At 45.3% G+C, this 23661-nt stretch overlaps 1 long non-coding RNA gene and 1 pseudogene across 1 annotated transcript; one reads left to right on the top strand and one right to left on the bottom strand.

Moving 5' to 3' along the window:
* LOC139228826 (protein-arginine deiminase type-2-like) overlaps positions 1 to 23661 on the top strand; it is a 39323-nt pseudogene that overhangs the window by 6910 nt on the left and 8752 nt on the right.
* On the bottom strand, positions 1782 to 22603 carry LOC139228828 (uncharacterized). Its single transcript, XR_011587629.1, has 3 exons — positions 22382 to 22603; positions 14877 to 15061; positions 1782 to 1859 (listed from the first exon to the last, which is right to left on the bottom strand). It is a non-coding gene; the product is annotated as an uncharacterized lncRNA (long non-coding RNA).

A 23661-nucleotide genomic window follows, 5' to 3' on the forward strand; every position in this document is an offset into this window, starting at 1 on the left:
GTCACTTTTTGATTACTTTCTACTTCTATTTTGCTTTCTCTCCCGCTGTAGCTGCACCGGTACGCTGGTTCTCGATCTCCCGCTGGGCTTTTGACAGGTCGCTCCCCTCTCACCAACTGCCGCTGGCTCTCGATCTCCCGCTGGGCTTTTGACAGGTCGCTCCCCTCTCACCAACTGCCGCTGGCTCTCGATCTCCCGCTGGGCTTTTGACAAAGAAGAAGAAATTAAGGCAGATAATCAAAAGCTTATTTAACGAGATAGGTTTTAAGGTGCATCTTAAAGGAGGAAAGAGAGGCGTAGAGGTTTAGGGAGGGAATTCCACAGCTAAGGGTCCAGGCAGCTGAAGGCACATCCACCGATGGTTGAGCAGTTATAATGAGGGATGTTCAAGAGGCCAGAATTTGAGAAGCGCAGACATCTTGTGGGGTTGTGAGGCTGCAAAAGATTACAGAGACAGGGAAGGGTGAGGCCATGGAGTGATTTATAAACAAGGATGAGAATTTTGAAATCAAGGCGTTGTTTAACCGGGAGCCAATATAAGTCAGAAAGCACAGGGGTGATGGATGATCTTGACTTGGTGAGGGTTAGTACACGGGCTGCTGAGTTTTGGATGAATTAAAGTTTACGGAGTGTGGAATGTGGGAGGCCATCCAGGAGTGAGTTGGAGTAGTCAAGTCTAGAGGTAACAAAGGTATGAATGAGGGTTTCAGCAGCAGAAGGACTCAGGCGGGGCGGAGGCGGACAATGTTACGGAGCTGGAAAAAGGCGGTTTTAGTTATGCCACAGATATGTGGCTGGAAACTCGTTTCAGGGTCAGATATGATACTTGGGTTGCGAGCAATCTGGTTTACCTTCAGATAATTGCTAGGGAGAGGGATGGAGTCGGTGGCTAGGGAATGCAGTTTGTGGCGGGGACCAAAGACAATGGCTTCAGTCTTCTAAATATTTAATTGGAGAAAATTTCTGCTCATCCAGTACTGGATGTCGGACAAGCAATCTGACAATTTAGAGACCAAGCAGGGGTCGACAGAAGTGGTGGAGAGGTAGAGCTGGGTGTCGTCTGCGTACATGTGGAAACTGACTCCGTGTTTTCAGATGATATCGCCAAGGGGCAGCATGTAGATGAGAAATAAGAGGGGACTAAGGACAGAGGTAACGATGCAGGAGTGGGAAGAGAAGCCATTGCAGGAGATTTTCTGGCTACGATTAGATAGATAAGAATGGAACCAGGCGAGTGCAGTCCCACCCAGCTGGACATTGGTGGAAAGGCGTTGGAGATGGATGGAGTGGTCAACTGTGTCAAAGACTGCAGACAGGAATGATTAGAGAAGCTCAAGCTCTACCATCTCCAAAGAAGACCATTAAGTGGCGGCCCGCATCGAGGTAGATAAAATATTAAATGGAGCACATGAAGTCAATACAGAATATTGCTTCCAACTCTGAAAAGCCAGAACAGAGGCTATCCAGTAAATTATATAAAAGAAAATTTAAAACATATATATATTAAAAAGAACTTATTTACTCAAAGAGTGATAAATATTTTCAGTAATCTACCAGGCAGTGAAAGCAAAATGAAAAACTAGAGTTTTCAAACTTCAGCTGGACACATAATGGGGGAGTTAGGGTGTTAAGAGCACTGAGCTTTGATATGTCAGAGGGTCTATTCATGTCTTTTCTTATACTGCTATGACATTCTGAGGTACAGTTCCACACACCACACTGGTACCTCACCTGATTGGCCACAGAGTGAGAGTTACAACTGAGACTGATCATATTCTCACCTGGTTTCACATTCTTGTTCAAAGCCTGAATTGTATGATGCATCTTTTCAATCGTTCCTAACTCTGTCCAATCCCTTCCTGTAGGTTACAGTTACATTTTATGGCGATCAGTCTGACAACCCCATTGACAGTTTACAGCCGTCAGTAAGTGTCTCACACACACAGGTTAAATGGATGATACTGGGATTATTTCCCATGCTCATGGGAATATAATATACAAAGCATTTGAAAACGTTATCCTTAATGCATTTTATTATATTAGAATCTTCTGTTAGGTTATGGCAAAGAAGAAAAAAAATCCAAGACAATATCTTTACCTCAATATTGGTTCTCTCCAAATCCCGAGCATGTAGTGTAAGCCCATACCTCAATGCCATACTAAGGGAATGCAGCCCTTTCAATTGGATGTTAAAGTGAGGCCCCGTATGCCTGTTCCAGTGAACGTTAAAGGGCCATGGCTCTGTTTGAAGAAGAGCAGGAAGTTCTAACTGAGTCCTGACCAACATTTTCCCACAACCAACACTATCAAACACAAATTGACTCGTCATTTTTCTCCCTGCCCGCTGTATGCAAATTGGCTGCACAATAGCGACTACAATTTCAAATGAAATTATGTGAAGTGCTTCGAGGTATTTCTCAGAGAAATGATAAGGTTCTGAAGAACTGCAGATCTCGCTCTTATGATGGTTGGTACATTTTTACATGGTTGCTCAAGGTGACAATGCTGTACTGTTGTGTATAGGAGAACTGGAACAATAGAACTGTTGATAAAAGTCTGCGGGCCAGAAGCAGTTCTCTTAGCTTCTGCATCCCTTCTTTTACAGGCATTTCGCTGGATGTGGATGCAGATCGTGATGGTAAAGTTGAAGAGAATCATCCAAATAAGGTGATCACAAAAGTAATTTTATTCAAATCTCATTCAAAAACAAAAGATCCTTCCACCTCCTAGCCGCTGGTTAGACTGCTCAAGATCTGGTAGAAACAGGCAGAGCTTGCCTGCCCACCTATACCTGAATTTTGCATCGGGGCCCTACAACCAGCATAGTAAAGCAGCCTTACACCTGTATCAGGTGGGCAGGCTACTCACTCATTGACAGGCCTGTATCAATTTGGCATCAAGTGGGTGTAGAGCATCATGGGGCAGCCAAAGTGTCACCCAATTATCAAGCCCTGGTCATCCAGTTTTCAAGCACTAAATGGATGGCTGTCAGTTGAACATCTTCCCCCAAAAGGTTAAAACTGGTGGACACTCATAAGAGCAAAGTATTCTCACAGACACTAGAGAAGTATAGCTATCAAGGCCACAGGCCCAGAGATAGCTTGGTTGGAGAGATAAATGTCTGAATCTCTAACTGAAAAACTGCAAAGTTCATTGTTATGAGGAGACTTGGAAGTTAAGGAAGTGAAGTTACCTGAGGTCACTGGGGGTAATGACATGGGTGTTTGAGGTGATTGCCAACACAAGGAGGTGGACTCGTCTGACATATGTGGCACTCCGATTGGTCAATTGAATGGGTTGTGATTTCTTTGAAAATCAGGGATATATAGGACCGTGTATTGACACAGCTTGCACCTGCTTCTTATTGTTTCTAGTTATCGTCCTTTAGTAGTCTTTACCTAGTCTGTCAGATTGTATGGCTATATATGCCAGTTACAGGTAGACATAATATTGTCACTTAGATGTACACATTTTCCTGAGGTCAAGAGACGTGAGTAAGCAAGCTCGTCTGGGTACAGTGACCAAGACGTAAAGTGGATTTACCCAGGACTGGAGAATTCAAGTTACCGATATCATCATTCGGGGAAGGCAAGCCAAATCGAGGCATCATTGACTCTTGGGCATAGGCTGGGCAATAAAAACCAGAGGGTTCCTTCATGAGGAGCTGAGCTGAAGGGGTTTAAGGATTCATCTGATGCTTTGATAAATATGTGTTGTGTTCATACTGTCCAGATTTGCACAAGCTGTAGTGCTCCTAGTGGCTGTAATTGTTCGAAATTTGACTCTGGATTTTCGCCCAGGGAAAGCGCACACCATCATTATACCTGAAGTGGTCAAAATACCTCACACCTTTCATGGGATTGCAAAGCAGGAGTCTAAGTTAAAGTATAATTGGATTTGTCTTTCCTTTACAAGGCTTCTTGGTCCTGGGGTCCTAATGGACATGGTGCTGTTCTTCTTGTGAACTGTGACAAGGATGCAACATTTTCTTCCAAGCCTGACAATGCTGATAATTTGGTGAACAGTCTTTTAGGTATTGGGAATTATGTGCAAGGCACACATTTCCACTCACTGTGGTAGCCCAAATAATAGATAGAAATTCCTCCATGTCTCATATATAAACATTTACATGGTGGGGACATGACTTTGCTTCTGGGATAAATGCAACACAGGAAGGAATTTCTAGTCATTAGTGTCCCATCCAGCGTTCTTAGAATTGTGGCAAGGTAGTGGCACTGAGGTTTAGAGCCATGGAACAAGGACACATGCAGGTTCACATTGTGTTCAGAGATGTATCAAGTGGGGAGGTATTGGGGGGGGGGGGGGGGGAGCTCAACTGGAACATCAGCACTATGTGCTATCACAAGCCAAAAAGCCCAGCCAGCCATTAGTCCTGTAACTTTCCTTTGGCGCATGGTGTTGAATGTAGCAGTCTCATTGAATCCCCACACAGACAGGGAAAGGATACATTAGGACCACATCCTACATTTTCCATTTGTTTTATCGGCACATTGAAAGAGAAACATGGCCCAGATTTTTTATAATGCCAACTGATGCAGAAACTAGAGGCTATTTCAGCACCGAACTGGTGGACACAGGTTAAAATGAATGCACTGTAAATGGGATTAGAAGTTAAAAGATTTTCTTTTGATACATGTAATAGAATCAGCACTCTCACGAGAGGTGGGGAGAGAACAACGATGTCTCTGTCTTTGTTTTAGATCTGAAGGATATGTCTCGCATGATTTTAAGACCAGAGTTGCTGCAATATGGCTACAAGCTGCAGCTCTACATTTCAGCCTCCGATCAGGAGAAAGTACGGGTCTTTCTGAAAGATGGAGGTGAGTCCGTTAATCTGTCTGTCTAACTATCTGTCAGACATGTACCAGGATGTGAAACTGTGATTTAAAGAATGAATTGTCCAAGATCTGATAAGCTACTGTAGAATTAGTTGGCACAGACAAACACACCATGGAATTGGATGCAACAAGCGAACGACACCAAATATAATTGAAAAAAGGAAGCGGGGCTCAGTGTAGTTACCAAAAATAGCATTCGGCAGTTAAAGAATGGGTGTGAACAGAAAACTGTGCCAGTGCATCTGGGATATGACATATAATGTCATACTCACCCCAAACTTTCTACTTGTTTTATCTCTGTCCCAAATCGGTATCACTCCAGAGCTCAACCTACAGAGGATGTTGGGTAGAACCTTCCCCACACCCCAAACATAACCTACGCTTTGTCTTTAGATCTCGGAAATTAATTCCGTACAATGTGGAAGGACAAACAAAGCTGCTCATAATAATCTTTTTATAAAGGTATTTCTGGCTAAAAGTGTGCATATGTGTGCGTGTACATTTATGTGGGCATGTTTGAGTGATCACTTTACATTGATTTCCTCGCAGTTCTTCCTGGTATCTGAAGGTCAAATCATTCATTAATTGCACCTTAAATGCACCTCCAATTGACTCTGAGATGTATGTGCCAAATTTGATTTTCAACTCACCATATACCCACCGCACAGACTCACTGCTCCACTATTCTCTGTGTCTCTGTGCACGAGCCTACTGGCTGTGGAATGCAGATTGAGGTATACATAAAATCTGTGTGTTTGTCAGGGACAGCGGCCATTTGGGGCCTTCATCACATGTCTACATTCAGGATGAAGGTCAGAGCAGACCGGACTCCCCCACCAAAGCCCTGCTGGCTAGCTCCTGTTGTCATGGATGTTTAGTGCATGATTCTCTCATGCCAAAGCAGATGCATGAATGCCATTGGAGAGTGGCGGTTGGGGGGGGGAAGATGAGTGTTTATCACAAATTCTCTAATTCAAACAAGTCCCACAATCAGTGCATTGTATTTCTTTTATCATGAATCCCACAGGGCTTTTGCTGCATGTCCTGGGACACCAGAAACTGTCCTTTGTCACTAATTACATGTTTAGGAACAAAGAATACAACTTCTTTGTTGAAGGGCTCAAGTTTCCAGATAAGGATTTTGATGGCTTGGTGATCTTCAACCTCAGCCTACTAGAATCAATGGTAAAATCCTACCCGAATTCCTTTCCCCTCTCTCCCAAATTTCTCCCGTATTTTCATGAAGGTGCTGAATCATGATGGCTGTTGCCCTCCAGTTCCTAGCAAAGTGGCCACAATCATTTGTGAGTTAAGTGCCATCAGTGGTGGCTGGAATAGCTGAGCTTAATCCTGACCATACAATTTCCAGCAGGAGTCACTGGTTCGGAGTGCGAAACTGGGCTGATTTGTTACAAACTTACGAGCCTGCCTGAGAGCATTAACTCAGCACGTTAGACTCTGTAAGGTTCATTAACCCATTTGGGGATGCACTTACCCACTGGAGGAGCCCTATTGTGTATCATTAATGGCCAGATTCCTCATGTGTAATAGCAAAAGCTTTTATACTGCTGTCTCTCAACACTGCAGTCCAAGGGCTCCTCCGCTCCCACCCACTCTGTTCTCCAGGAAGCACGTGCATTAAATGAACTCAAGTTCCTATGACTCACACTGGCATCCTGGTTCAGAAATTAGAGTCTTATCAAATAAGAATGATTCTGTTATTACTGTATTAACATTTTCAAACATTCTTTCCAGACTGTAGGAGAGGCTCCTATCTTTACAGACCAAGTCGTATTTCGCATGGCTCCATGGATTATGACTCCAGATACTCTGGCTCCTGAGGAAGTGTTTGTGTGCAGGTTGTTTAAAACACCTTCTGCTGCTCATACTGATTACAGCATTGGCTCCAATTGACATCAGATTTAAAAAACTATCTTCTGCTATTTGGAATGTAACAGATAATAAGGAGCACATTACAAGACTGAAATGCAATGTGGAGGAGAGAAGCACAAGAAAATCAAGTGGGAATGGTAGCATAGTGGTTATGTTAATGGAGTGGTAATCCATGGGCCTGGACTAATGATCCAGAGACATGTAGTTCAAATCCCATCATGGCAGCTGGGGAATTTAAATTCAGTTAATTAAATAAATATGGAATAAAAAGCTACTATTAATAATGGTGACCATGAAACTTCTGAATTGTCATAAAAATCCATCTGTTCACGAATGTCCTTTAGGGAAGGAAATCTGCTGTTCTTATCCAGTCTGGCCTATATGTGACTCCAGACTCACAGCAATGTGGCTAACTCTTAGCTGCCCTCTGAAATGGCCCAGCAAGCCACTCAGTTGTACCAAAACCACTACAAAGAAGTATATTACCATCACCATTCTGACTGCAGCAATTAGGGATGGGTAATAAATGCTGGCATTGCCACCGACGCCCACATCATGTGAATGAATTTAAAAAAAAGGTTCCTCAAACAATGTCCCAGTGATGAATATGCATAATTATATTTTTAACAGAGTTTTTCCATATGGAGTTCATGTTTTGCTATATCAGTGCCAATGTTTTCTCACCCCTGCTGTCTGCCACCATTATTGACAGATGACTTTGCAAAACATGACATAAGGAGGACTGGGAGGTGCTGTGAGTTAGGACACTGACATTTCATTTCTGGGACCTGCCCTCAAATCCAGCCCAGGTTGTTTGGATGGAAATTTGGGTCCAAGTGAAGTGACTAAGGGCTGTGTTAACCCAGTTTCTCATAGTATGGTCTACGTTACACAATTGCCCTTAATTTAGCACAAATTTGGCAATCTCACTCAGGGAAACCAGTTGGTGAAGGTTGATAGTGAAACACTCACACTGGTGAAGTAGGAGGGCTCTTTTGATGGTGTGGCTGAGGCAGATTCTTGGGGTAATATAAATGCTTCTGGTCTTGTTCTACTTGAGCTGGTGGGACTGATTCTTTGTCAGTACTGGGTGGCTGAGTTAGCAAAAGTGTTCTATTTTCCGGCTTCATCCCGGGGAGCATACATTTCACCCAGAAAGATCTTTAAAAAATAAATGATATTGGATCAGGGTTGGAAGATTATCAATTAATAAGAAGAATAATGCTTACACATTTAAATGTAATCTTGTTTCATTTACTTAGTGTACCAGATAATGAAAAATTCCTGAAGGAATTCAAGGCTGGTGGCAAAGATCAACTGCAAGCTAACAGTTTGTCACTGGATACAGGTAAAACAATTTATTCCTAACATTCCAGTCTTCAGCAAAAATGAGGGTGTGTGTATGCGCAGCTTGGACGTAATTAAATTCACTTTGGTTCAGAGATTATTCAATACTCTGGACTGAAAACTCTCCAAACAAAATCAATCAAATGTTGGTTCAGCCGGGTCCATATTGTTTTAATCACATTTAGTGGTGAACCCATCAATACCTGGACCTTGCCTTATGTAATAGTCATGTTGATTCAACTTCAATGTCTGCTGAAGCCCAAACCTACCAACCTGTTTGGAGGGAAACTTCTTGTTGATATATCATGGAGTAGTCGTCCCACACTATTGAATTGAATACTTTTGATTTCTAGTGTGTGTTTTTCAGCAGCTTCTAATTCATTCATTAAAATTGGGTGAATTAGGTAGACAGTTTATTATACCATATGCAGGTAATTAGATTATTGACATCTCGACAATAAAGTTAGACAACTCAACTGTTGCCGGTTAAAAGGAATCTAACTGCTCTGCCCGAGGCGCACTCAGTTCTTCAGATTCATGAAGTACATTTAATATACTGAGGTTCTAACTGGAAGAACTTTTCTTCCATCAAGACTTCCTCATAGAGAATGATATATTGTGGCCTCTTTGGAAGCCCCTAAGACTCTTTAAGATTCTGCACCCCTACTATCCCCCTCTTTGTCAGACACAGGCCATAGCTTCTCTGAAACGCTAAAAAACTAAGAGCCAACAGAAGGAATAACCTCACTTCCATGAGTCACTTTCAATCCCCAATCAGTCTTGTCAATCTCTAACACATATTGCCAGACAGCCATGTGCACAGTTACTATGGGAACAATACTGAAGACAACCTTCCCCTTACTAACATCTGCTAATATATGCAACAATGAACACTCATACATCAAGTACGGCCTCTGGCTATTGCCACCTAAATCAAATCATTCATGAAAACAAAACAATTTCTTCAAGATATCACCAATGGCACAGATTATAGAGACAAGTATTCTGTTGCAGCTTCACTCTCCTAAAATGTGAAATCTTTTTGTCCATTACTGGTTGATTTTATAATCTCTGCTTCTTTCTCAATCACAATTGTCCTTTTACCCATTCCTCACTCTGTCTACTCTTTTTTTTTCTTTGTGTTCTATCCCTTGAGTTTGCCTGCCTCTGCTTACATGCCTTGTCACATTCTGTCACTCTGCATTTTTTTAAAATCTCAATCTTTATTTATTCCTTACAGGATGAAATTAAATTTGGTTACATCGAGGCCCCTCACAAGCACTTTCCTGTTGTGTTGGATTCCCCTCGAGATGGTTCACTGAAGGACTTTCCCTACCAAGAAATCCTGGTGAGATAGAATTGTTTTTAATATTGAGAATAGAAGGTGGAAGTCACGGCCCATACTGAAGAGCATCACCAAGGGTGAAAAATGTGGGAGAAGAGACAGGGTAAATCAGGAAGTTGTGGTTCGATAATAGTCAGCGCACTGTAAGAGACAGGAAGGGTTCTGCAGCTTTGTAATTCTGGGGAAGAATGGGTTAGCATAGGACAGCGTGCAATGAGTTTTGATTTCCACAGTTCAGATTCCAGGAACAAAGCAGCATTTAGAATGTCATCATTGAAGCTATGAAGGAACAAAAGCAGAAAGTTCAGAGCAGAAATGTTGCAGTATTATCAGTGAATCAGAATTCTAACTTCAAATGCTGAAGAATTTTGAAACAGCCCAAGCTTGGAGTGCAGTAAGATGGGAGTACCAGTAAGCCTCGAACATGAACCCATTCCAAACCCCAGAGACAGGGTCATTTACATAAAGGGGGTAAGCACCTTGGCCAGTTATAGCATTCTTTGCGTATCCAACCTGCTGGCTGAGAAATTTCAGAGCAGTCTTGCTGCTCCTTTGGGAGTTCCGGCCATTCAGGGCGGAGATGGTCAGAAGGCCTGGAAAAGTATAGATTTTCAATTTGGTCATTTGTCAAATGGAAAGAGTGATCCATTTAGGTTGGGAGGCGGGGAGTGGGGGGGGGGGGGAACTGTCATTGTGGCTCCACTTCCATGTTTATATCCCTCATTACAGGTGTTAGTGAAATAACTTATTCACCGGAATACGGAGTGAGCTTTGCGAATCATAAACGGTTTATTAAACAGAGTCACAGCAGCCGACTTCTCGTTTAAGCAGAGCAGAGCGCAATCATTTATACATTAAAGTAAACAAGTATAGAAAATCTTATTATTGTACAGAAAATCTCGTCATTGATAAGAAATCGCCTGACCCATGAGTCATATAGCTGCCACCGCCTTTGTCTGTCTACATGACGTCTGTATGTGATCATTCGGTTAAATGGTTTATGCTGGAGTGTGACCCCATCCCTAGTTGTGCAACTGGGGATTTTCCACCCCCTGCTGCCAAGCTGCCACTTATCTGATTTCCCAGCAAGCTCTATTTACTCCAACAGTCCCTCCTGTGGTTCATGGGGACAGGAGGAAGCACCCACCCCTCTGAACCATTATGCCCTGGACATTTCTGCTGATGTCGTTCCTCTCGCCACCTCTTCTGGTGTTTTACTTGATGTTCAGCATGTATGGGGTTCGCCAATCCTGCGATCCCCTGCTCTCAGGCTGTGGTGGTCCTACAGCCAAATTCCTTTCTTGTGAGTGTTAGCAATGTTGGAGTAACGGGATCCGGGCTGGATCACTTGTTGATATTCCGCGGCCACGGCTGGGACTATCGTTTCTCCCATTCTGGCACAACAGCACTTTACCAGTATAACCAAGAGATACAACACTATTATGACAATAACAATTGTAACAAATCCCTGCATCAGGGGGTTCCTATTGATCCCAACCAGCCAGCCGCCCATCCCACAGGGAGGAATCCGGTGTTTGTTGAGCCTTTGTTGCCTCTGTTTGGATGTGGTTAGCTAAATCATGGATAGTCTCTGAGCTATCTGGGATGTAAGTGCGATACTCTCTTCCAATTATCGCACATGTGCCTCCCTTCTCGGCTAAGATAAAGTCTAGAGCCATCCTGTTTTGTAAAACCATTGTGCGTATTGCCATGGTTTCGGCGCTTATGCCTTCCAGCGCTTCAGCCGTATCATTGGCAACCTTTTCGAGTAGGGAGGCCAGGAGTTTTATTTTGTTTATTGCTCGGGCAACACCATAGGAGGGTGCTATGATAGCAAAGAATCGGGCGGTCTCACTTATATCTCTTTTGCCGTGAGGGCCACCAGTTCGGCTACCTGAGCCAACAGGCTCCCATCTATTTGTCCTGATCTCTCAACGTCTAAGTGCTCGTTCACCACAGCCCACCCAGTCCGCGGGGCCCCATCTATATATTTACGTGACCCATCTACGTAGAAGGTGAGCTGCGGGTCCTCCAACGGTACATCCTTCAGCCTCCCCATGTTCACTTCCTCTTCCACTTCCTTACATTCATGGGGACTACCTTCCCCAGCATCCCTTCTGCTGGATTCTCCCCTGTGTCTCTGATTATCTTGACTGACTGATCGGCGGATAGTAACACTGCCTCCCACCTTGCCCGGCGCATGTTAGAGACGGGCCTCAGCCTTCCAGTGTTTAACATCTCCACAATGCTATGTTTGGTACGTAGGATAATATCTCCTGTCATTACCACTTTGGTTCACTGACTTTTACCGCCCATGCAGCACAGTCCAAGGCGGCTACACATCGCGATAGTACCTCTTCTACCAGCGACATCTTAGTAGAGTAATATGCCACCGGTCTCTTTCTATCCCATGATCTTGTGCCACTACTGCTGTGTAAAATTCTGCATGATTGTTACAGAATATATGGAATGGCTTTCGCATATCCGGCAATCCCAGTCCGGGTGCTGTAATGTGGGCCCGTTTTAACTCCTTATAGGCTTCCTGTTGTTTCGGGCCCCATTCTACCTCCGATGTGACCGGAGGGGAGCCCCTCACTAATGCCTGTATAGATTCGACTATTTCTGCAAAATTGGGAATAAAGCTCCGGCTGTAATTAAAAAGATCCAGGACCTTCCTCACCCCCCCCTTACGGAGACCGGACGAGGCATTCGTTCTACGGCACTCCGCCGGTCTCCGGCATGGTTCGTTGTCCCTGCGACAACTGTTGTCCGAGGTACGTGACCTGGGCCAACCCTATCTGTGCTTCCTTTGGATTTACCTTAAACCCGCCCTCCAGCAGTGCTTGCAATACCATGACCAGCGGCGTGCCCCCTTTCATCTTCTGAAGCGATTAGGAGGTCATCTACATATTGTAAAACCGTACTGTGGTACGGTGTCAGGTCTACTTTTTCTAATAACGCGCTCATGGCCCGGTGGAAGATGACTGGACTATTGTGAAATCCCTGTGCGAGTCTTGTCCAGGTATATTGCTTTGCCCCGACTGTGAAGGCAACAGTTGTCGCAGGGACAACGAACCATGCCGGAGACCGGCGGAGTGCCGTAGAACGAATGCCTCGTCCGGTCTCCGTAAGGGGGGGGTGAGGAAGGTCCTGGATCTTTTTAATTACAGCCGGAGCTTTATTCCCAATTTTGCAGAAATAATCGAATTTGTCCTGAGACGCCCGGTCGAGGGGGATAGACCAGAACCCATTTGCTATATCTAAAACCGTAAAAACCTTATGAGTGGGGCTGAGCCGGTTAAATATTGTGGCCGGGTTGGGTGTACCTTCGAGGTGACCTTATTTAGGGTCGTGTAGTCGATCGTAAGGCGGTAAGACCCGTCTGGTTTAGACACTAGCCACACAGGGGAATTAGTAGTGCTTTCAGCGTGTCTCACTATTCCTCTTTTCTCCAGCTCCTTAACTATCTCTTTAACCGCCTGTTCTGCTTCCGTTTTAATGGGGTACTGTCTGTGGGCGGTATGGGCTGGTCCCTCGACTGTAATGGGTGGCATAACCACCTCTCCGGTATCTTGCCTGTAATGGACGACATAACCACCTCTCCAATATCTTGCTTGTCCTTAGCCCAAACTGTGGACAAGGCACTACATACCGCTCAATAGATTCCCTTAAACTTTGTCCAATCTTGTGCCAAAACTTGTGCACTTCCAACCTTGGTCGTATGGTGGGTATATTTGGTGAGATGTGTCCTGGCCCCATTTACTTCCGGCCAGTGCAATTTAGACTGTCTGGCATCTATCAAGAGGTTAAGGTCCCTCATGAGGTCGAGCCACATGATGGTACCCTCGTTATTCTTACACACATAGAACTGTGCGGGTATCATTTTCCCATCTATTTCTACCACCTGTATTGTGCTTTTGTACGCGTGGACCCGTTCTCCTCCTAAGCCCACTATCACTATTTTATCCTTGGTTAACGGGAGGGGTATGTTGGTAATAGAGACCGAGCATCCTGTGTCCACTAACATTTCACACTGTTGGCCCCCTATTAGTGCAGACACATACACTCGTTTATTTGACCCTCCTTCCCCGGGGGCCGCAGACCCTCAATAGCTGCTCCCTGACTTCTTGAGGTATTCCAGGTATTTGCGGTACACGTCGCTACCTATTTGTTGTTCAAGTGTCCCAGGGGCCGATGTTTTACTGGCCTCAGCCTGTCCCGCCCAACATTTCTCCGCTAAGTGTCCCACCCTTCCACAATTCTCGCAGACAGGTTTCGGGGCTTTACAGGCCTTTGCCATGTGCCCGGCCTTACCACAATTAAAACAGGTTCGGGGTCGGATACAATGTGCCTGTCCCGCTGCCCCTCTCTCTTGTTTTATAGTTGGGCCCCCATGTTCTCGCTTTGCCTCTTGGGCATCTACGTTACTAGCCCACCGTACTACATCATCATCGTTGTTGGCGGCAACCACCCCCATTTTCAAAATATTTTGGTGTTCGGATGATAATCCCTCCTTAAACATTTGGACAAAGGCTGGGTCATTCATTATGGCATTTGGCTGTCCTGATGATTCCTCATAGGCGGCGAACAGTCGTTCCCCGTATTCTGACGCCCGCCTCTCCCTTTATCTGTTTGTATGTCATAATTTTTCCCCAATTAGTTTTGGACGGAGGCCTTAAAGGCAGCAAAAGGTGCCTGTTGGGCAGCTCTATCTGCCGCCAGGACAACATTCGAGGTCCAAGTCCAGTCCCGACAATTTGCATTAGCCTGGGCTCTCCACCGATCCTTCGGACACTTGGCCCTCACCAGTTGATCGATGTCCCTAGGGTGTAGGTTATGTATATTCCAGGTCTCGTCAAGGGCCTTCCAAAATTCTATGTTATTACTCTTTGGTTTCAGAGACCCAAGGTCCTTTGGGATGGTTTGTTTTTCTAATGGCGTAAACGCGGCATATTTCGCAGTTGGGTTTGCCGCAGTTCCCCCCCTTCTCACTGGAGCTGCTTTTATTTCCGTGACGCCATCACCCCCTTCTCCGTTCTGACCCTCCATTTCTGGAGGGGCCGACGCCACAGGATATATTGACGCATATGGGGCCGCCATTTCTCATCTGAACATTTCTCTTGACGCGCATGACCTATTTGGTGTACTGGTTACATTTTCCAATTGTTCCTCTAATTCTCTGATTCTTTTTGTTTCATATCTATCCTTTTCTTCCGCTATTTCCTGTAACTGTATATATGCTTGGGCCAACATTATCCCTGCCTTTTTTGTTCTATCTTTCTTCTATTTTTCCCACCAGTCCCGTTGCTCCGGGAACGGTTTGGATGGGTCCCACCCGTCCCGATTCATTTTTTCTCTCACTGTCTTTCTTTCCTCCATAAACCATCTGGTCAAGGATCCTGACGGCCCCGAACTAAATGTAGAGCCCTTACCTGCCATCGTAGTACGTCTACTATCTCACATGTCCTAGTGGGTCCCGCTTATCCAGCTGGGACGCCTACTATAATCCGTCGTCAGAGGTGCCTCACTTGTAAACCCACACTTTCCGGGTCTCTCAGCGGTGTCTCACTTGCGACTAATATGTGGCATATCACGGACCTATTTAATGTTTAGTCTTCTGTAAATGAGAAACAATACAGTTATGGAACTGCAGGTCGCGACCTATATAAGCTGTTTAAGTCACAAACCCACTCCCTTAGTTCGTTGGATCCGTCCGAGTGACCTACTCACCAGTCCCACGGTGTCAATTTATTGATGGTCAGAAATGTGACTCCTCGCCTGGTACCGCGGGCCTAGGTAGAGAGAGTCCTCGCCACGGATCCTGCCGACTACGCCAAATTGTTAGTGAAATAACTTATTCACCGGAATATGGAGTGAGCTTTGCGAATCATAAACCGTTTATTAAACAGAGCGCTCTGGGAGAGACACCGTGGACTCCACAGTCACAGCAGCCGACTTCTCGTTTAAACAGAGCGGAGCACAATCATTTATACATTGAAGTAAACAAGTATAGAAAATCTCATTATTGTACAGAAAATCTCGTTATTGATAAGAAATCACCTGACCCATGAGTCATATAGCTGCCACCGCCTTTGTCTGTCTACATGACGTCTGTATGTGATTGTACGGTTAAATGGTTTATGCTAGAGTGTGACCTCATCCCTAGTTGTGCAACTAGGGATTTTCCACCCCCTGCTGCCAAGCTGCCACTTGTCTGATTTCCCAGCAAGCTCTATTTACTCCAACACAGGGATGTGCTTTCCCGGGGCTAAGGCATGTGATGAAAACTCTGTGAGTCCACCGCTTCTGATAGCAAGAAGTGCCCATATCCCCCATCAGAATTTCTCATTATGGGGAGAAAGGTTTGTAGATTGGGTGCCACGAGGCTGTGCCCCACATTCTGGCCCCCTCCCCCTGCCTAGCATATGCCCAGAAGTGTCTCCCAGCCGTAGGAATTTCAGAGCTTATGCATATAGTGGAATTACTCCTGAGACCATGCTGAAATAGATTGAATGACAGACTGCTCTGGGACTAAGAGCCATGTGGTTCCGAAGGCAACAGTCATACCAACTATCAGTCTGTAAATATCAAAGCTAGATGGATATAAAATTTGGCCGTGAGTGAGCTAATTTTCTAAAACTTGGCAACTTGACTCCTATATTTTCTTTCATTGTCTATTTGTCCAGGGCCCGGATTTTGGACTTTTAACCAGAACATCTGATGAGATCAATGACCTGGACTCCTTTGGGAATCTGGAGGTCAGCCCTCCAGTGACCGTGAATGGAAAAGAATATCCAATGGGAAGGATTATCATCGGAAGTGCTTTTCCCACGTAATGTTATTTTATATTGAGGAGAAGTGTTTAAGAGTTTGCAATTTGAAAACAACCCTATTTTCTTTTATTTTAAAGGTCCTATATGTGATTCCCCATGAACTTGATTGCTCCAGTTTCAAACTTTCTTTTCCCCAGATTTTCAACGAAGCCAGAGACCCAGGAAACCCTTGGTTACTGAAGTTCCCAAGCAGAAAGGAGTTGAGCTGCCCTGGGTTTCAGTGTTTAGTTCCTCCACTTCTAGTGACATGAAATTAAAATGTCGCTGACCTCCTTGAAGTATCCTCAGCATCAAGCCCTTTCCATGGTTCAGGGTCCTTCAGGATGTGGAATGTAAAAATCCAAGGAAACATAGAGTGAGCATGTGCCCACCTGGATTTCAGAGTGCCCGGTCTCCTGAACAGAAGTGGTCCCAGGGAACCAGAACCTGAACTAACTGCTGGGCAAAGCACAGACAGAATGATGGGCCCAAGTGTCGGCATCTGTTGAATACGGCGCACTCCGAGACTTACGTGACCTGGCTGGGCTCGAAGGTGCGCCGGAATAAATTGCAGCAATTCTCCGGTCCTCCCGGACCGTGGCGTGGCGCAGCGTAGTCTCCCTGCAGGCGGAGCAAGCCGATCGCAGCCCGCAAGGGGGCGGGGCTAGGCATCAGCCTTCCTGTCAGTGCCGGCAGTGGGTACCGGGGTGGGGAGGGGGGGAGCGTGGGTACCGGGGAGGGGAGGGGGTGAGCGTGGCAACAGGGATGGAAGAGCGTGGGTTGGGGGGGCACTCAAAATGATTGAAGGACCGGAGGAGAGAGCAGGGGTGCCTCCTTCCAGCCTCCCCCCCCCCTCCACACACACACAGCACCCCCCCCACACACACAGCCTCCCTCCACAAATACACACCACCCCCCACAAATACTCACCACCCCCCCACACACACACACCCTCCCACACCCCCACCCACACCCCCACACACACAGCCCCCCCACACACACACACCACCCCCCCACCCCTCACTGTCAGAGACAGAGAGAGAGAGAGACACTGACAGAGACACCTTCCCTTCACATAAAGGTAGGACTTCTATTTTTTATTGATTGATTGCTTATTACTTTTTGGGCTTTGTTTAGTGCTTAGTGCTTTAAATGTACTTTGCTTCTTTAATGTTGTTGTGAAGGTGTTTATGGAAAATCCTCTAACTTCCCTTACCCCCCGCTGTTGTGATGTTGATGTGTCCTTTGTGTTTAATGCTTCCCACCTGCCGTCTCTGGCTGTGCCTGCACTAAACTTAACTCTAGGTAAGGTTTTTCAGAACTTAAAAAAGTGGACACTTACTCCATCCTAAGTTAGTTTGTAGTAAGTTTTCACTGCCGAAACTTGCAAAACAGGCCTGAGTGGGTGGACACACCCCCTTTTAAAAAAAAAAAGTACCATACCTAAAGCCAACCTAAACTAACTCACTAGAACTGGAGCAAACTAATATCCGAGAATTGCAATTTCTAACATACTCCAAACTAAACTAGTTGCTCCAAAAAACTAGGAGCAACTCCACCCGAAACTCGGGCCCAATAAGGGCACAGGTCACAACAGGGACTCACAGCAGGTCAATGTTAGGCTCATTTCCTTACATATATAGAGGAAGGAAGAAGTAAATTAATCATGTGGTGGTTATCTGCACACAGAACCGTTCAATGGAGTTGAGCTGTGGCACCGTGAAATGTCTTTCACTATGGGATTGTCGGTGGAGAGTTGTTGCAATGGGCCATCAGAAGTGACTTTGGCTCCCAATCTTCCATGCCCCATGCCAGATCCAAATCTCCGGGTCAGGGTCATTTTCAAATTGGGGTGGACACCTGTACATAGGAGACAGGAATCTCACTGCAGCACCACACCATCACATTGCTGGCCCAGCTTTCTCATCAACGTGCTCCAACAAGATTTTTATTTAAATTAAATCACTTAAAATTGCTTCTTTATAGTGACAATTGCTCAATCAATTGCCATTATGAAACTGGCATTTAATAGATTTATGGACTCCATCTCTGCCAGGATCTGGCCCGGGCATGCAAGTCCTGGCATCATGTAGGTGTACTTAGTATTGGAGACACCAGAGGGGGAACTGGCGGGAGGATTAACGGATCACGTCACCTCACCCATCCCGTCTCATCTGATAAAGTCCGCATTGAGAGGATGGATGCAAGAAATGCCTAGCCCCATATCCAGCAGAATTTGACAAGAACAAAAGGAACTCGGATCCTGTGGAATCATATCCCGCCCCAAATTCTGCCCCCTTGCCAACCCGCTCTGTCTGTACTGGCAATGTGCCCCTCCACCAGGCCCAGGAATTTCAGGTCCCAATCTAACCGAGTGAGCTCAATCAGCACCATCTGGGGCTAGTGGCAGTTTACTGGAAGATTTTGGATATTTTTAATGAGTGTAAATATGTATTTTTTAAATTACTGCAGCATTTCTGAGGGGAGGAACATGTCAAAAGCAATTTGAGATTTCCTGTATGCTCAGCAAGTCCAATCTCCTGTTGCGCTCTTCTCTGACTGGTTGTTAGTGGGTCACGTGGATGAGTTCATGACCTTCGTTCCGGCCCCTGACAGAAAGGTAATCCAAAATATTGGGCCCAAAAATGCGCTGTGCATGATCCAAGATGTGACTGCCGCCACCTAACTTTGTAGGGTTGGGGAGGAGATATGAAAAGTGGTACTTTGGCACTTGAGTGAAGCATCTGGGGTACCCCACCAGAAAAGTTGACATAGTGCGATGCAAATGGCTAGCTGGGGTGGAGTGTGGTGCCCCTCTCCCCCCCACCCACACTCCTGTGGCATCCCTTTTGGAAACAAAATGAGGGAGCGCATTGCAGCATCTTTGTAAAGGAGCCACACCTAATTTAAAAACAAATGTTCCCTTCACCTTTGGCTGCCCAGGCTCTGATCCTGGCCTGGACCATCACTCCACCCATCAGTGGGGCCCACTAGCACCTCAATTGGAGACTGATATACCTGTCCTGACTTAGCAGGATGGCCTTGAGTTTAACACCAGGTCCCTGGAGGCTGAGAGGCCGGGATCTCCCAGTGTTGAAATCCCTGTTCTCGGGTTCTCTCCACTCTAATGTAGATGCTCAAATAAGGGGCGGATGGAGGTACTGCCCCTTACTGGGCCCTAGAAAAATTATCGGCACATCCACGTTTCCGCTGCCTTCCAAGGTTCTACTGATCTCCAGCTGGATACTAGCGGAGCCCTTGAGGAATTCTGTTGAAGATGCTGTCTTTCAGATGAGATGTTAAACCAAAGCCTCATCTGCCCTCTCAGATGGACATAATAGATCCCATGGCACTATTTGATTGGGAGCAGAGGAGTTCTCTCCGAAGCCCTGGCCAAAATTTATCCCTCAACCAGCACCACTAAAACAGATTATCTGGTCATTATGATGTAGCTGTTTGTGGGAGCTTGCTATGCGCAAATTGGCTGCTACATTCCCTTACATTACAACAGTGACTACACTTCATTGGGTGTAATGCACTTTGGGATGACCAGAAGTCATGAAAGGCGCTATATAAATGCAACTTTTTTCTTATCTTACTAATGGAATAATTGATTCTGATTCCGACTTCTCCCCTGTTCCTGTAGGGTTTTCGGCTTGTTCTGATCAGTCCTGATACCTGCTGCAAGTTGTTCAAGAAGCTCCAGCACGAAGGTCATGGGGAAGCCCAAATGTTTGAAGGTGAGTTTCTGAGCAGATGTGGTCCGTAGTAGGCAGTGGTGCATGCATCAAACTTAATGCTTTCCTCGCGTAGAGCTGACGCCATTTGCACAGCTTAAAGTGGCAGAATATATACCATACAAAGATGTATGTTCTCTTCCGGTGCAGTGCTAGGAAAATGAACACTCATTTCCTTTGTGGTTGACTACGTGTGCCATAGTGGCTATTTCTGTACATGATCATCCACTCTTGGCAAAAGGCATTAGGTAACACCTAATTAACTGGGACTAGGAGAGGTGGAGAGCCGCCGTTTTAAGGAAAGAAGATGCAGTAAGGATGCAGGGAGAATGAAGAGCATGTAGAATGTTTGAAGCTTGGAAGGAACAAGAAAGGACTGACCATAGAACTATCAATAAAATCGGGAGAAGGTTGGAGACTAAAGGTGAGATTGCAATTATCTGTCTGAGTGGGAAAGAGGTGCTAGAGAGTTTTTCAAAGATCAGGGGGTGAAATTGCCACTTTCTTAAAAGGCCTATTAGAGTGCTAATGAGGTAGAAGAGTCTTCGCCTGGCTGGGGGATGAGGGTGGGAGGGGGGTGGCACTACCGGCTCCCGGGAGTCTGCGGAGGTGCTGTCCTACCGTCATCACGGTGCGTAGCAACCCCTCACCGCCCTGCACCAACATCTTACCACCACGTGGGCCTCGCCCACCATCTTTTCTGGTTTGCCGACTCTCGGGTAGGCACCAGTATGATGACCCTAGTGTGGTCCGGGCCGCCATCGTGCAGGCCGGCACTCCGTTTTGTGTGCCGAGCTGTAGGCTCAGTCCCACGCTGCCCTCATAGCCTAGTGGAGGCCCTCAGAGGCCTTGCAGAGTTCACAGCGGCTCTCCCCTTTAAGCGAAGGGGAGGGGTGTTGAAGCGCATCAGCTGCTGCATGTAGCGCTTCACTTCCCCCCAGAATCCCCCTGGGAACCGTCCCTAAAGGAAGTGGAGCGTGCGAGATTGGGCTCTACTTCCTTTGTGGGGCGGTAAACCCAATTCAGTGGGGGGGGCGGGGGGTGGGTAGGACTTCCACTCCGGGTGCAGAATGCCCCGGCCCCAGCTGGTTACCGCCCCTAATCGGGAGGCAGGGCAATTTCGCCCCCTAGGTATTAGTAAATAACCCTAGAGTTGTTTTCCACTTTAACTGTGACTTTAATGTACAGAACCCAGGGAGAATAATGCAGCGAATCGCAGCGGGTCAGGCAGCATCTGTGGAGAGAAAAATAGAGTTAACGTTTCAGGTCGATGGCCCTTCATTAGAACAGAAGGGTCTTCGACTCACTTCTGACAAAGGGTTGTGAATGTTTAAAAATGTATAAAGTCGAGAAGTTGAGAACGTGGGAATTGTATAGGGACAGTATAAGCTAACAAAGAATTCATGGAGAATAGCCATGATATCTCAGACTCGAGACTGCAAAATGTTACAACACTAACACATATTGAAACAAAACCCACAGCTTGCAGAAAAACCTCAAGGTCTTATTAAATCATGTTATTAACCTGAAAAATTAACAGAAGGTCTTTGTTTAAAATCAGACCATACTTAGGTCGGCTTATGAGTGGACAAAGGGAAAGAGGGATCAAAAGGGATAGGCTAAACTGGATGTCACTCTAGCCCTATCTTGTTATCTTTTGCCGAAAATGTATAACCGTCGTGCCTTTACAATGTAACGTCACTTTGTCCGTAGGAAGTGGGTGCGATCTATCAGAATTGCATTCCTTCTGTCTCATAAGGTGCCCAATCGGGATTTGCTTTTTAAATAAAAGCTTGCTTTGTTTAAAGCACAATCGGTATTCGACTCAGTGATTTCACTGAACCAGATTGAGAGAAAAGAATCCAGTAATCAACATTTGGTGTCAGAAGTGGGATCTCAACGGACGACTGCCGAAAACTTGCGAATTAAGAGCCAGACTAGCCTTGGACGAGACGAGGGGAAAGTGGCCACTGGAGTAAGTATACTTTCAATACTGCTCCAGTTTCCCCCGGTTTCAAAAGTTTGAGGAAAGTTTAGCCACTCGCTGGTTCTCAGGTAGTGTCTGAACGAGATCCAGGACAATCTGATGAATACCTTTCAAACTTAGAATAGGGATAGAGATAGGGAAATTGCGCGGTGACACAAACCAAGCGGCGACTCGGAAAGATAGGTTAGAATAGGTAAGTGTTCCTGGGTTCGAGGCCCAGAGCCTGCCTGGGTTCGAGGCCCAGTGTCTGTGTGGGTTCGAGGCCCAAGTAAAACCACGCGGCAACACGGAGAGAGAGAGAGAATCGCGCGAACCGCGTAGGGAAACGCGGAGGTTAGGGAATTACGTAAAATTAAGCTGCGGGACTACGCGGGACTGTGTAAATTTTAAATTGTACTTACACCAGGTATGGCGTCGATCTTGTATATCACTTAGTCCGCCTAGGTTCTGGGTGAGATAACTGAAACCACCACGGGGCGACGTGAAGACAATCAGGACTAATTAGGACCCTGATCCAACGTGCGGCGACACAGGATGGGTAATTTAGATAAAACTACGAAGTCCCTGAAAGGTCATGGATCCAAAAATTAATAGGAAAGAAGAGAGACTCTTGTGAACATCTGTTTTAAATGAGAAATGCTTGTGTGATTTTTACTGTGGAAAAAAAAAAGCCGGGGAGTTGTGGTTTGTTTTAGCTCCACCCACTTTTTCAAACAGAATGAAAGTTTTTTTAACCCTTTGTAGTGTTGTCCTATATGTGGGAAGTTTAAGAGTGTGAACCTTATTGAATTACGTATATTCGGATGATAAGTTACGGAGCCAGGAAATGCACAAAGGATAGGTTTGTTGAGTAAAAAAAAAGAAAAAAATACATGGTCCCGGTGGTTAAAAAAGGATTTGACATGCTCACTTACTTGTCGAAAGAAAACATTCAGAGAAGGCACAGCAAAACAACTGAGATGGATTCAAAAGGATTCAAAAAAAATATTATATTAAATAACACGACCTTGAGGCTGGAACAATTAAGATAACGAAAAGCAGTCCACAGCCTACGTGCCAGACTTCCCTCTAGTTATGGAAAAGACAAAAAAAAGAAGTAACGTACTAAATAGGTGCTGAAAAAAAAAAAAAATGTTCTGAGATTTTAAATTATGAGAAAAGTTCCATTGCAGTCTGAAAAAAAAAATGCATCATTCCTGTCGAGTTGGCAGAAAAACTCCATTAAATTAGGGCTTTCATTGTCAGAAGGAGGACATATTAAAAACCGTAGACGTCTTAAAGAGTGCTCGCACGAGAAATGTACTCAGAGTTCCACTGGGACCTCTGAGAAAGGTATCGATAGACTACGAAGTTAAAATGGTTGGCTTTGCATTGACCGAGGCTGATGACGAAATTGAATTTCAGTAAACAAATAGCTATTAAAAATGTGTGGTCTCGTTTTAAATCAATTAAAAAAAATATCTTTGGCAAGTACTTGAATAAGAAGTTTAAAAATATTAGAGTTTAATCAAATGCTGCCTTTCCTGATGAAAAGATTTTTTTTTCAGATGGTTACGTGAAGTCACGTAATGACATCTGGTCTTCTTACAAACCTGTAAAGGAGTTAACCCTTTCCATTGACAGCCGTTTCATACTGAACATTATTCATTTGGATTTCTTAATAGAAAAAAGACTCACCTAA

This window comes from Pristiophorus japonicus, chromosome 18 (assembly GCF_044704955.1).
Source record: "Pristiophorus japonicus isolate sPriJap1 chromosome 18, sPriJap1.hap1, whole genome shotgun sequence".
NCBI lineage: Eukaryota > Metazoa > Chordata > Chondrichthyes > Pristiophoridae > Pristiophorus > Pristiophorus japonicus.